Below are 15,195 nucleotides of genomic sequence, written 5' to 3' on the forward strand. Positions count from 1 at the left end.
ACATTTACCAATCATTGTCCTTCATATTTACTATTCAAAGACACTGCAGCTGATGAGGCAATTTTCTATGTTTGGCTGCAAAGCCTATACATTATTAATAATTAAAATTAGAGAAGACACAGCCATTTCATCAAAAGAAATCTGTTTTAAAACTGTTTACCTGAAACAGCTTGCATCTTCGACATGTTTTTCTTTAGGAACACATGTACATTGTCATTTTAACCAAATACATTCTTTTTTAACTTCAGGTAATAATGGGGGCAAAGTGCTCACTTCAGCAGCACATATACTAAAATTGGAACGATACAGATAAGATTAGCATGGTCCCTGCACAAGGATGACACGCAAATTCGTGAAACATTCCCTATTTTTATAAAATTAATTCTAATCCAAAAAATAATAATAATAATGGGGGGAAAGCACAAGGCTTAAAAATTATGTCCTGAAACTTCCCTGGTGGTCCAGTGGTTAAGACTCCACGCTTCCACTGCTGGGGGCCCAGGTTCCATGCCTGGTCCACGAATTAAGATTCTGCATGCTGCACAGTGTAGCCCAAAAAAAGACAACAAAAATAATCATCCCCCCCCAAATATAAACCTATTTTGAATTCTAAAGCAATTACAAAATCCTCTCTGTTCAACTCTCTCTCTTCATCACAGAATGTACGAAATGAGCAATTTTCCTGAAACCTAGTGGTTCTCATCTCTGCATCAGAGTAAGAAGCACAGGAAGCTCTGTAAACTAGACCTTGTGCCCTCATACCAACAAGGACCAATTTAATTGGTCTGGGGTGGGATGTAGGTTACCAATAATTTTTTTTAACTCTCCAGAAAATCCTAACATACAAACAGGAAAACGAACTACAGACCTAATCTAATCCTTTCATTGGCAGCCCATACTTCAAATTTCATGTCCAGCTTACTGCTTTCTACATATCTCCATCTGGAAGGTTGCATGCACACCCCAAACGCAAATGTCCACAGCATCTTTTTCCCAAAGCATATTTTTTGTGTTTCCTTTTGTTCTGTAACATTTCCGATTATGAAATATAACTTAAATGCACAAAAATGCACAAAACATATAAGTACAATTTAACAGTTCTAAAAAAGTACACCTGTGATTATCAGCCAGATTAAGAAATACACAACCAACAGTGAGCACCTCAGTATCCTATATATCTTATCTTGGCTGGTATCCCAACTCATCCAACCAACATCAGGATAGGGGTCACCATCGTAAGATTTCTCCTTCTCCCAATCTTCAATAAACCCCCAAGTACTGAAGATTTTACCGCCTAAATATATCTCCTGTTCTTTTTCACTGCCATTTTCTTAGTCCAGGCTCTCATGAGTTTGAACTTGTCTCCAGTTTAACCAATGAAATGATATCTTAAAATAAATCTGATTGTTACCTACTCTTGCTGGCTTCCCATATTTTAGCAAGATAAGATTCTCCTCTGAACTGGCCCTGATCTATATCTAAATATCTATCTACCTACCTACCTATTTCTCTCCTTCTCGCTTTCCCATCGCTATGGAACTTGACCCACTTCAAAACTTATACTGCAGATATACTAACATGCTTACAATTTCCTAAACACACTAGGCCATTTCCTGTCTTTCTACCTGTTCTTCTGCAGCACACATCCTTCTTTCCCACTGCTGAACTTGAATTTATCTTTCAGACCCAACCCACCCACCAATTTCTTCAGGAAGTGGTGTCGGACCACCACTCTATCCCTAAATAGTGATTCATTCTCCCTCCATGCTATTTCTGTACCCTGTTCTTGTCTATAGAATCGTTTATCACACTCGTACTTAGAAACAATTTTCAGTGGCAGCCTCCTTTCAACAGCCCCACACCTGCTCCAGGAACTGTCTTCTCTCCATCCACAAAGGCAGGCTTCCAACAGGAGATCCAAACTTCAAAACCTGCCCTCAAGCATAGCTGAACCGGACTGGGCCAATCAGACTCCCTCCCAGGAGCCTGGAATTCAAATTAAAATAGAAAATTGGTATCTCTGTGTGGCTGAGAACTATTAGTTTTAAAAGAAAGGCTATAGGACTTCCCTAGTGGCTAAGACGCCACAACACAAGGGGCCAGAGTTTGACGCCTGGTTAGGGAACTAGATTCCACATGCTGCAACGAAGACTCAGCATCACCAAACAAATAAATATTTTTTAAAAAGAAAGAAAGAAACATTATGGAAGCAGCCATATTCTAACCATATGTACTGCTGCTGAGTCGCTTCAGTCGTGTCCAACTCTGTGCAACTCCATAGACAGAAGCTCACTAGGCTCCGCCGTCCCTGGATTCTCCAGGCAAGAACACTGGAGTGGGTTGCCATTTCCTTCTCCAAAGCATGAAAGTGAAAAGTGAAAGTGAACTCGCTCAGTCGTGCCAACTCTTAGCGACCAAATGGACTGCAGCCTTCCAGGCTCCTTCGTCCATGGAATTTTCCAGGCAAGAGTACTGGAGTGGGTTGTCATTGCCTTCTTTATAGTCCAACTTTCACATCCATACATGACCACTGGAAAAACCATAGCCTTGACTAGACAGACCTTTGTTGGGTGCTCATTAATTAGTATCATCCATGGCAGACTGAAGAGCTGTGCATTTTTCCATATGTAAATTTTAATTTTTAAAAAAGTGTAACAAGTTTGAACTCCAGCTAATTATAATTAACATGTATGTCTGTTTAGAAATAAACTGTAAGAATGTCTGCAACTTATTTTGTAATACATCAAAAAAAAAAGATTGATCGATAATGGGATAAATAGATGGATAAACATGTAAAGCAAATAAAAGAAAATGTTAATTGCTGGGGTTGAGCTAATTGTAGAATATGTAGGAGTTAGTTCACTGTATAATTCTTTCAAATCTTTTGCATGTTTAAACTTTAATAATAAAACACTTAGAGAAAAATGTACCAGCAATACATCTACACTGACTTATATGGACAAGGTCCACACACATAACTGATTGTACTACTCTCTGCCTTAAAACGAAATTTCAAAGGACTTTAACAGATACACTAGATAACGACTTCCTTTCACTGATTAAGAAATTTTAAAACCATTTGTCTTTCCAGTTCACATGCGTTTTATAATGACAGCTGCTGCTGCTAAGTCACTTCAACTGCGTCCGACTGTGTGTGACCCCATAGACAGCAGCCCACCAGGCTCCCCCATCCCTGGGATTCTCCAGGCAAGAACACTCAAGTGGGTTGCCATTTCCTTCTCCAATGCATGAAAGTGAAAGTGAAAGTGAAGTCGCTCAGTTGTGTCCAACCCTCAGCGACCCCATGGACTGCAGCCTACCAGGCTCCTCCATCCATGGGATTTTCCAGACAGGAGTACTGGAGTGGGGTGCAGTTAGGCACAATTAAAATGTAAAACCAAATACTTCTAATTTCATACTTCTAAACTCCTTTAAAACTAGTTTTAGAAAACATAATAAAGTTAGATGGGGAAAATTCAAATCACGTTTTCTACTATCAAGACCATTCATCAAAACAAAAGAGCTGGCAGCTTTATACTGTAAACCTCCCCTTGACAAGACAGAAAAATACACTAGGAGAATAAGAAGATAAGAATCACAAAATCACAAACTGCTGAAACTGGTCAAAAAGACTAACACAAGACTGTTATTTGTCAAAAAGAAAATTAAGACCCAAAGAGGGGATATATCTTGCCTGATGATGATGTGAAAGTCGTTCAGTCATGTCCAACTCTTCATGACCCCATAGAATATACAACCCATGGAATTCTCCAGGCCAGAATACTGGAGTGGGTCGCTATTCCCTTCTCCAGGGGATCTTCCCTACCCAGGGGTTGAAGCCAGGTCTCCCACTTTGCAGGCAGATTAACAAACTGAGCCACCAGGGAAGCACCATCTTGCCTGAGGTCACCAACAACTTTTTAGGAAGGCTCAGACTCAAACCCTGGACTCATGACTAAAGTCCAGTGCCCTTTCCATCCTCTCCTGTGGTTCTATATCTCTCTTTTTTTTGGGGGGGCGGGGGGGGAGTAATATTACATAGGGCTTCCTGGGTAGTTCAGTGCTAAAGAATCCACCTACCAATGTAGGAGATGCAGGTTCAATCCCTAGGTCACAAAGATCCCCTGGAGAAGGAAATGGCAACCCACTCCAGTATTCCTGTGTGGGAAATCCCATGGACAGAAGAGCCTGGTGGGCTACAATCCATGGGGTAACAAGAGTCAGACTTAGCAACTAAACAATAAAATATTACATGAAGTGCCTCATCTCAGCTTAAATATTTAATATTTTTCAACTGTTTAATTTTTTTGTACCAGGTGTTCAAATTCTAAATACAAGTGAATACAGGAATCACATTACAACCGAGATTCAAATGACATACCTTATCATTCACTGTAACTAAACTTCATTAAAACAGCCTGAAAGTGCTGTTCTACTGTTTTAGGCAAATAAAGATGCACTGATAGAATTTTAGCAGTAAATGTGCCTGCATTCCTCATATGTAGAAGTCCAAAAGTTAACATGTACTTCCCCAAAAATGAGTAACTCAAAGCTACAAAAGCTGGAGAATAAGCCTTAATTCAGCCTATTTTTTGGTCCTTTTTTTTTTTTAATTCAGAGTGTATTTTAGAGTATGTTTACTAAAATAATGGATTACAGATCTGATAACTGTATTTATTCTTGCAAAAGCATTCAAGAAATGCTAGTCTGTGTTGTATAAAGAGTGTGGTTAGGCCTCAGTGAATAATGATGCAATTACTGTATTTCTACTGAGATTTCGTCAGACAACTGAAAATCAAAGCAAAGACTAGACTCCTAAGATACAACTTCAGCAGAATACACTGTCATCCCACAGAGCCATAGGTGACCAGTCAGATGCAAACAAAATAGTGTTTCTTTTCCTATCTCTGTTTCACAGCAAAACAAAAGCTGTAAGAAATGCTGAAAGGGTAGCTCTCTATATGCACAACAAATTTAAATCATGTTACTTCTATTTAATAAAAGACACTTCTGAAATAATTTAGGAATAGAACGCTCAACAAGACAGAGTTCCAAGAAAAATAACCAAAAATAAGTCAACCAGAATGAGCTTGCTGTCTGTTATATTAAAATGGGGTTATGTAGAAGTATCCAGCTTACTCTCTGATTAATAATCCATCTGTACAAACACTTAACATTCTGCAATAGTCCACAGCTTTCATCCCCTAAATCAGATTTCCACAGTGCTGTTGCTGAAAACACCTCACCAAGAACACCTCAACATTGGTGAAACACTCAAAATACTACAGAAGGGCATCATACTTCTAGTATGTCAGTAAGGAAGGACCCCTCTGCTACAAAGCAGAATATGTTCCCAATTTCTTGAGCAGCATGTACTAACATGGTTTTTTACCACATGGTAAGCACAGAAAAATTATCTGTGAAATTACATAGATAAGCACTGTATTTCAAAAAGAATATATTTTTCCTGAGAGAAAATGTAACTGCTGCAATTATTTTGTTTCTTACTTCCTTTACTCATTTTACACATCATTTTATCTACCAAAAGCAAGGCTATAAAATGTAACCTCTAAACAGAGTAAAACCTCTTGTATTTCATTAACTGACATACCTGAGGTATGATGTCATTTACAAATGTAATGATGACAGTGAAGCAATGCAAGTTCTTGAACTTTCTGAATCTTCAAAATAAGACAAAATTATGCCAGTAATTTGTTAGTATATTATATTGGACATCAGTAATACTATATTGGACATATTGTTAAGGAAAGATACATTTAAGAGCAGTGATAATAGTAAGCATAAAAAATGCTGGATAGACTTTCTGCCCAAAAAATTGTGTGTTATACAATCTGCACTTTGATGCCATGAGATCTGCATGTAAAAGTCCCAGCTCTACAACTTCTTAGCTGGTTTCCTTGAAGTTATCTCATTTGCAATGGGAATACCACTACTTGGCTTTATCTGTTGATCGTTACCTCACAGAGCTGGTACAAGAAGCAAGAGCTGAATGTGTATAGTCACACTTTGTAAACATAACACTGGGTTGCTCTGGCATTCCTACTGAAATCTACAGCATTACAGCTGTGGAGGAGGCAGCTAACTATCCACCAAAAGCCACTGTTTCTTCCAAAGTAAGAGAGTTGTAGGGGGGACAAGGTTCGCCACTCTTCACATTCTGTAGCTGAAAATGAACTCCTCCCAAGAACATTTCAACACTGATGAAATAACTCAAAATACTACAGAATGGCATCCTACCACCCAGTCAGCAAGAGAAAGGACATGACATTTCCCAATCCCTCTGCAGCTAGATAAGGCAATGAGACTAAGCCCTCAGCAACCAAAGTGAGCAGAAATTGTACTTGCAACTTCCACCTCTCTTAGAGAATGTGTCCAACAACCAAGGAAGCCAGGTACTAAAGATAGTAGGATCCCCATCAGCCTTAATGCCTGAGCTCCCTAAATGCCTTTTATGGAGAGCCACAGGCTGAGGCGGAGAAGGCAGTGGCACCCCACTCCAGTACTCTTGTCTGGAAAACCCCATGGACAGAGGAGCCTGGTGGGCTGCAGTCCATGGGGTCGCTACGAGTCGGACCCGACTGAGCAACTTCCCTTTCACTTTTCACTTTCATGCATTGGAGAAGGAAATGGCAATCCACTCCAGTGTTCTTGCCTGGAGAATCCCAGGGACGGCGGAGCCTGGTGGGCTGCTGTCTGTGGGGTCGCACAGAGTCGGACACGACTGAAGCGACTTAGCAGCAACAGCAGCAACAGGCTGAGGTGGACACCTGCTCTGGGCTATTATGCACAGGATTTAGGCATTCTAGCTGATGTATTTCAGGGCTCTAATTCAGCAGCTGGGGTTACTTAACTAATATAATAGCCAACCCTTCACACAAGATAATGGGTACAACTTAAAAATCCCTAACAGTAACTTAACAAGATTCCAACATCTTCCCACAAAGTTAACACATGAAAGATAAAATTCCCAATATAAGAGTTTCCCAGAAGGACATTAACTGAGAAGACTGTTAAAAGTTTTAAAGGTAAGAGAACTGGTCCTGAAATCAGACTACCTAGGTTCAAATCCCTGTTCTATCACTTGCTAACTGTGTAACCCTGGATGGAAATTAACCTCTCTGTCTCACATGTAAAGTGAGAATAAAAACAGTTCTCACCTTATTATGTTGTTGTGATGTTTAAATGAAAAAAAAAAAAAATTCCATGCTTAGCAGAAAGCATGGCATAAGAGCACTCAGTAAATGTTAGCTTTTATTATTAAAACTATAAAAATCATGATTCTGTAAAATTTCACTGAGCTGATCACATACCAATAGGAAAGTTACTGGAATGCTATCAAGATTCTCTATAGTCTAGTTACTAGCGCAAAGTATTCTAGTAGATATGCAGTTAAACCTAGATTCCCTGAAAGGCAAATTAAGAAGAGTTTACTCTCAGTATTCAAGAAAGACCGCTGCATTCAAGAAGCATGACCTAGGGTCTGGTCATTTGCAAACCACTACAGTGACCAAGAGAGAACAGTGCGTTGTAGTAAAACAACCTAATTTCAGGACAGGCTGTACAGCACTCTAATGGCACTGCTTTTCTAAAACAGAAAGAGTCATCCTAGCATCCCAAATAGGCCCAAGGATTTATAAACAGTTGAGAAACAATCTTAACATGTGAAGGGAGATTACCAAGGAAACTTCAGAAATTTGTCCTGCCTTTGGAACAATAATCTTATAGCGTAGAGTTTTATGATTTATACACCTACAAGAGAAAATCCATAACAGACTTTAAACCTAGGTGTATCATAAAAGCAATTCCATATTTTTAAAAAACACTCCAAAAATAAATTCTACACTGTAATACCATCTGGAGAGAAGGCACAAGTTCAATAAATTTACAAGGAGAAAGGTAAACTCAATTATAACATTACACAAGTTTTAGAATGAGAATCTTTTAAGTGTTACTAATGATTTCCTCAGCAGTGGCAGTAACATTTATGCTTTGGTATCCCTAAATATAAATACATTTAAGTAAATAAAACAAAACAAAATAAAATATTGGGTTGGCCAAAAACTTTGTTCGGGTTTTTATGTAAGATAACAGAAAAGCCCAAATAACTTTTTAGCCAACCCAATAAAATAAAAGCCCTACAGAACGCCTACCCTGCCCTCCCTGCCTATCCAAATCCTTTTTTCCAGGGCCACATTTACTCACACTGCTCCAGCGAGGTCTAGTGACAGACATTTACCCTCTCACCTCTTTTATTTGTACCTGTAGCATAAATTTAGACTCCAGGGCATTGAATACCTTACATTCATATGAGTATAACTTAACACCAAGAGCAAAAACTCCTGAAGGGCAGAGATGGTCATCCTGTTTTGCTACGCCTGTTTTACTCAGCCTGAGCTGACTAAGAATGATTAACACCTACAATTCACTGAATGCCTCACACTGAGCTAGGCACTCTAAATATTTTTAATGGAAAGTTATAAAAGATTTGATAAATACAAATTACTAAATAACATCTGATTTTATGAAACATGCTGCTGCTAAGTCGCGTCAGTCATGTCCGACTCTGTGCAACTCCATAGAAGGCAGCCCATCAGGCTCCTCTGTCCCTGGGATTCTCCAGGCAAGAACACTGGAGTGGGTCGCCATTTCCTTCTCCAATGCATGAAAGTGGAAAGTGAAAGGGAAGTCGCTGAGTTGGGTCCGACTCTTAGCGACCCCATGGACTGCAGCCTACCAGGCTCTTCTGTCCATGGGAGTTTCCAGACAAGAGTACTGGAGTGGGGTGCCAGTGCCTTCTCCGATATGTTAATGAGTATCTGCAAACATGTCATCTAACAACAGAACTAGTGCAACCTCGTTACAGTGGAAGCAACCCATACAGTCTTCATCTTCACAGCAGCCCTATGAGAAAGCACGGGAGACACAGGCTCAAAGACCCAACCAAAGTCACAAAGCTATTAAATGTCAGAGCCAGCATTCAAACCAGGTCTTCTGACTTAGATGCCAATTCTCCTTCCACCATATCTATTCTGTTACTTGGATTTAGTCTTCTCCTCTGCCTGCCTAAGTCCTTCTATTACTCTTTAAGCTTCAACTCCTCCAAGAAATCCTCTCCAACTACCACAGGTTACACTTTTTTCACTTCTCTTTTCATCAAAGTTCAATGAAAGAAAAGTTTATATTTTACACCTCCTTTGTTGTTGCCCCCAGTTTTAGCACAACACCCGGAGCAGTTACTTAATTGCTGTGTGTGTGTGTGTGTGTGTGTGTGTGTGTGTGTGTGTGAATATATTTGCCACATATCTGAAATGTCTAGAACACTGCCTGGCCCACAACAGATATTCACAAGGGTGTGGAGTAAATACGTCTATGAATACATTAACAATTACTTCCATTCCCATTACTCTATTAATGGTTTTTTTTAGCACCAAAGTGGGGAGGGGGGCTTAAAAAGTAAACATTTTGCTAGCAATAAACAAATCTCTCCGTCTAACTGAAGTAGAATACCTTTTCTACAGAATTCCTTCTCTCTAATCTCATTCCAATCTCTAATCTCATTCTCATCTCAAACCAATGGTAAAGATGCACCATAGTAAAGCTACCAATTTCCCCAAAATTGATCCACTGATTCAATGAAATTCCTATCAAGATTTTCCTTACACAAACTTATTCTAAAATGGCAAGTCACGAGATCTAGAATTGCTAAAACAATTTTGAAAAAGAATAAAAGATGAAGAGTCACTCCCCACCCAAGTTAAAGACTTACTATACTGCTACAGTAATCAAGCCTGCTGGTACCAGCAAAAGAGTACACTTAGATCAATGGAACAGAATAGAGACCCAGAATTAGAATCGCACAAAACTTGGCCCAACTGGATTTTGAAAAAGGTGCAAAAGTAATTCAATGAAGGAAGGATAGCCTTTTCAACCAATGATGCTGAAGGACTTGGACATTAATAGTCCAAAAAAAAAAGAAGCAAACAAAAGAAAAAAAAAAACAAAACTTTGACCTAAATCTCATAGCTAACATAAAAACTAATTCAAACAGATCACAGACTTAAATGTAATACTACAGAAAATCTTCATAACACAGAGCTGGGTCTACAGTTCTCAGACTTGACACCGAAAACAAGACCCATAAAAAGAAACCTGATAAACTGGACCTCATCAAAGTCAAAAACTTTTCTTCTATGAAATCCAATTAAGATTTTTAAAAAAGGAAAAAGTTGAAAACAAAGAGAAAATATCTGCAAACCATATATCCAATAAAAGACTTCTGGCTAAAATACTGGGTAGCCAAAATGTTTGAACAATACATAAAAAAAGTTCAAAGCTCAAGAGTAAAATAAAAACAAAAACAAGCAATCCAATTAGAAAATGAGCAAAAGACATTTCACTAAAAAGGACATATAGATAGCAAATAAACACTTTAAAAGATGCTCAATATCATTAGCCATTCAGTTCAGTCACTCATTCGTGTCCCAACTCTTTGCGTCCCCATGAATCGCAGCATGCCAGGACTCCCTGTCCATCACCAACTCCCAGAGTTCACTCAGACTCACGTCCATCGAGTCAGTGATGCCATCCAGACATCTCATCCGCTGTCGTCCCCTTCTCCTCCTGCCCCCAATCCCTCCCAGCATCAGAGTCTTTTCCAATGAGTCAACTCTTCGCATGAGGTGGCCAAAGTACTGGAGTTTCAGCTTCAGCATCATTCCTTCCAAAGAAATCCCAGGGCTGATCTCCTTCAGAATGGACTGGTTGGATCTCCTCAAGAGCCTTCCCCAACACCACAGTTCAAAAGCATCAATTCTTCGGCGCTCAGCTTTCTTCACAGTCCAACTCTCACATCCATACATGACCCAGGAAAAACCATAGCCTTGACTAAACAGACCTTTGTTGGCAAAGTAATGTCTCTGCTTTTCAATATGCTATCTAGATTGGTCATAAGTTTTCTTCCAAAGAGTAAGCGTCTTTTAATTTCATGGCTGCAGTCACCATTAGCCATTAAAGAAATACAAATTAAAGCCAAAATGAGATAACACTACATATTGATCTGAATGGCTAAACAAAAAATAATTCATTACAAAATAGTACAGCCACTTTCTTGGGAAGATCCCTTGGAGAAGGGAAAGGCTACCCACTCCAGTATTCTGGCTGGGAGAATTCCATGTACTATATAGTCCACAGGGTCGCAAAGAGTTGGACCTGGCTGAGCTCCTTTCACTTTGGAAAACCATTTGGCAGTTTCTTACAATGCTAAGCACAGTCTTTTATCATATAATACAGGAATCGCACTCCTAGGTATTTATCCAATGAGTTAAAAATTTATGTCCACCTAGACACAGATGTTTATAGCAGCTTTATTCATAATTTTCAAAAGACTGGAAACAAGATCTTTCAATAGGTGAATGAACAAACTAATATATCCACACAGAGGAATATTATTAAGAATTTAAAAGATGAGCTATCAAACCACCAAAAGACATGGAGGAACCTTAAATGGATATTGCTAAGTGAAAGAAGCCAATCTGAAAAGGCTATACATGTATTATTTCAATTACAGTCATCCCCTGTACTCAATCCACTCATCTGCGATACTCAAATTCATTCGTATCCACAGGTTCCACATCCGTAAATTCAACCAAATGAAGACTGAAATTTCAAGGTTAAAGACCCACAGATATGGAGGGCTGATTGTACATGACACTCTGGAAAAGGGAAAACTATAATTGGAAAAAGATCAGCGGGTGCGGGAGGGATAAATAGGTAGAACACAGGGAGTTTTTTTAGGATAATCGAACTATTCTGTATGATATGGTGGATATAGATGTACCTGTCAAAACCCATAGAACGAATAACACAAATAGTGAACCCTAATGTAAACTATGGACTTTAGATAATAATGTATCAATGTTAGTCCATCAAATTTAACTAGTGAAAGATATTAATAAAAGGGGCAACCAGTGAAGGAGAAAGATATATATAACCCTAACCTGAAGTTGAACTCTGCTCAACTTTCTGCAAACCTACAACTATCCTAAATAATAAAGTCTGCTAATTTTCCTTGAGAAACAGTAGTAACATCAAATGCTAGTAAAGATGTAGATAAATTGAGCCATTCATACATTGCTGGTGAAAATGTAATGCTACATCCTCTCTAAAAAAGTCAGCAGTGTCATAAAACTATTGTATTCACCATACAATGAAGCAACTGCACTCTTGGGCATTAATCCCAGAAAAATGAAAATGTATATACAAAAACCTATATACAAATGTTCACACTAGCTTTACTGGTAAAAAGCCAAAAACTGGCAACAATCCAAATGTCCCCCAATTAAACAAACTGAGACATTTCTATCTACCATGAAATACCACTCAGCTATAAAAAGGAACAAACTATTGATACATACAACTACTTGGATGGATCTCAACAAAATTATGCTAAGTAAAAAAAAAAAAGCCAATCTTAAAAGATTACATACTGTATGATTCCACTTTTATAACATTATTTTGAAAGACCAAATTATACTAATGGGTTTTTATTGAATACATTATTTCTTAACAACAGCAAGAGAATCTACAATTATCTCAAAATAAGAATTTTTTTACACTCCAAAGGTAGAGACATACTCTCCAAAATCAAGTATTTCCCCTGGGTGGGCTGACAAACTTCCCAGAGCAGTGGGTCTCAGTCTCAGATGCACGTAAGAATCACCTCTAAGAATTCCGATGCTTAGGCACTATCTTAAGTTAGTAACTAAGTTAAGTCGCTCAGTCATGTCCAACTCTTGGCAACCCCATGGACTGCAGCCTACCAGCCTCCTCTGTCCATGGGATTTTCCAAGCAAGAGTACTGGAGTGGGTTGCCATTCCCTTCTCCAGGGCATCTTCCCAAGCCAGGGATCGAACCCGGGTCTCCAGCATTGAAGGCAGACGCTTTACGGTCTGAGCCATCAGGGAAGCCAGTATCCTAGACCAATTCAATTAGAATCCCTCGAGGTTAAAAGGTGATCCGTGCTTTCTTAAGCTCTTAGATATTCCAATGTGCAATTAAGATTGAGCATCAGTATCTGCCAAAGTAAGAGTCTTTTCAAAAGCAACCCTTATTGCATGCCAGGATTATTAACAGAGTTAAGGATCTGGCCATTAACAATTTGCTAAAATCTTAGCTACAAAAACCATTCCACTGATAAATCTCACCCATCTTCCAGAAACAGAAGACTCAAAAAATTAATACAAGAAAGATAACAGTTCATTATGATCTATTTTCAAATAACGTCCTTCCTTGGTAATGGGTGACTGAATCAGAAGTTGGGAATACTAGGTTCATTTTCATCTGTGAAACTTCTATAAATATAAAAATGGAACCATTAATCTGGCTTTCCAAAATCTTTCAAGCAAAAAGGTTACCATATACCATTTAAGATTTAACCTAAAATCAAAAGGAAGGATTTGAAACAATCTCAGGACTTTCACAAATTTAACTACCTACACACAAACCATGAAGCTTTCCCAGTGGTTCAACAGAAAAGAAGCCGCCTGCAATGCAGAAGAGACAGGTTTGATCCCTGGGATGGAAAGATCCCCTGGAGAAGGAAATGGCAACCCACTCCAGTATTCTTCCCTGGGAAATCCCATGGAGAGAGGAGCCTGGTGGGCTACAGTTCACAGGGTCGCAAAAGAGTTGGATGCACACACACACACACACACACCCCATGAGAACAAGGCAGAGAACATGAAACATTTCAAATGAACTGCTCTTTTCCACCTGCATGTAAAAAAGCAGCAGCGGCAGCATCACAAACACACACAAAGATTTAAAACTAAATGTCATGTAGGAACACTAAACACACCCAAACAAACCCACATACCACATAATTCCACACATCTGGGGAGCAGTGGCTAAGAAATGGAACAGCATGGAGATTGCAAGGATTTGGCAGACTGATTTAGAATAGATTCACATCTCCTTTGCCTTTAATTTTGCCTGTTACATTACCCAAATAGTTTTTGGTTTTAGGTTTGTCTGGAGTTTAGGGCGGGGAGGGGGGGATGATTCCACTGTATAAATTAATTTAAAACAGATTCTCAGTCCAGGTAAATTAAACAAAACACACAATGCTATTAAAAAATTCGACAGCTGTATGTTGCTTAAAACATTAAAGTGATAAGGTCATTTTTAAATATGTGTAATCTTTTTACAAGTTCAGAAGAACCACAAATTATGGAGCTACAAACCACCAGCTATTCAAAAGAAAATTGTAGCTTATAAAATATTGGCTGACTGCCAGTACAAATGAATTTTTTTTCCCTCAAACCAGCTTTGTAAGCCACAATACTCTTTCAAAAGTGACTATAACCATATTATCCAATCAAAGAGTAATGTATTAGACAGTAAAGGTAAGTTAATTCTTGGCCTAAAACAAACTGTAAAGTCCACAAATTGTTCACCAACATAGTAAAATGCCACCTTAGAAAATTTCAATTCATTACTATTTTACCATAATCAAGTAACTAAGTAAAAATTACAATAAAAAATAAATTCAGAATCCAAATACCAATCAACACCTTTAAAAGGAGAAGAATAACCACCATCCAACCTCCGCTTAAAATAGTCATCCTTTGAAAAATTGCAAAATTCCCCACTACAATCCAAAAATACTTCCTTAAAACTCACTGACCAAACAGAAACATAACCGAAAACACTTTGGAGACAGACAAGGGTTCAAATCACAGCTATACAACTTCTTAGCTATTACGTCAATTAACCATTCCAGGCCTCACTTTTCTCCTTTATAAAACAAACACCACTGTTCACCTCACAGTGAAACTGTTTGAAAGATCTAAAGATAGGGCTAAAGATGTAAAAATACTAGAAACCATACAATTCTACAAAAATAAGGTAACAATGTTGAGAATAAAAATATATATTCCAATTTAATTTTGCAAGCCTAGATTAATTACTCTACATGAATTACCCAGTCTAGCTTAAGTGACATAACGACTATCTGAATTGAGTAAGTATCGCACTTTTCCCTTGTAAAGACAATGGCCTCCTCTCTCCCTCACCTACTTAAATAAAACTCATTCTACCCAACACTGTACATGTCACACTTGTTACAGAGAATACTGCATTAGTTATCTTTTCCTGAGATTATACATCTAACCTCT

The 15,195-nt window shown here is 38.5% G+C and overlaps 1 non-coding gene across 1 annotated transcript; it reads left to right on the forward strand.

Annotated features, from left to right (window-relative positions):
- The first annotated feature begins 265 nt into the window (after positions 1-265).
- LOC128057133 (U6 spliceosomal RNA) lies at positions 266-372 on the forward strand. Its single transcript, XR_008200306.1, has one exon. It is a non-coding gene; the product is annotated as a U6 spliceosomal RNA (small nuclear RNA).
- The last annotated feature ends 14,823 nt before the right edge of the window (positions 373-15,195 follow it).

Source organism: Budorcas taxicolor, chromosome 11 (assembly GCF_023091745.1).
Source record: "Budorcas taxicolor isolate Tak-1 chromosome 11, Takin1.1, whole genome shotgun sequence".
Classification (NCBI taxonomy): domain Eukaryota; kingdom Metazoa; phylum Chordata; class Mammalia; order Artiodactyla; family Bovidae; genus Budorcas; species Budorcas taxicolor.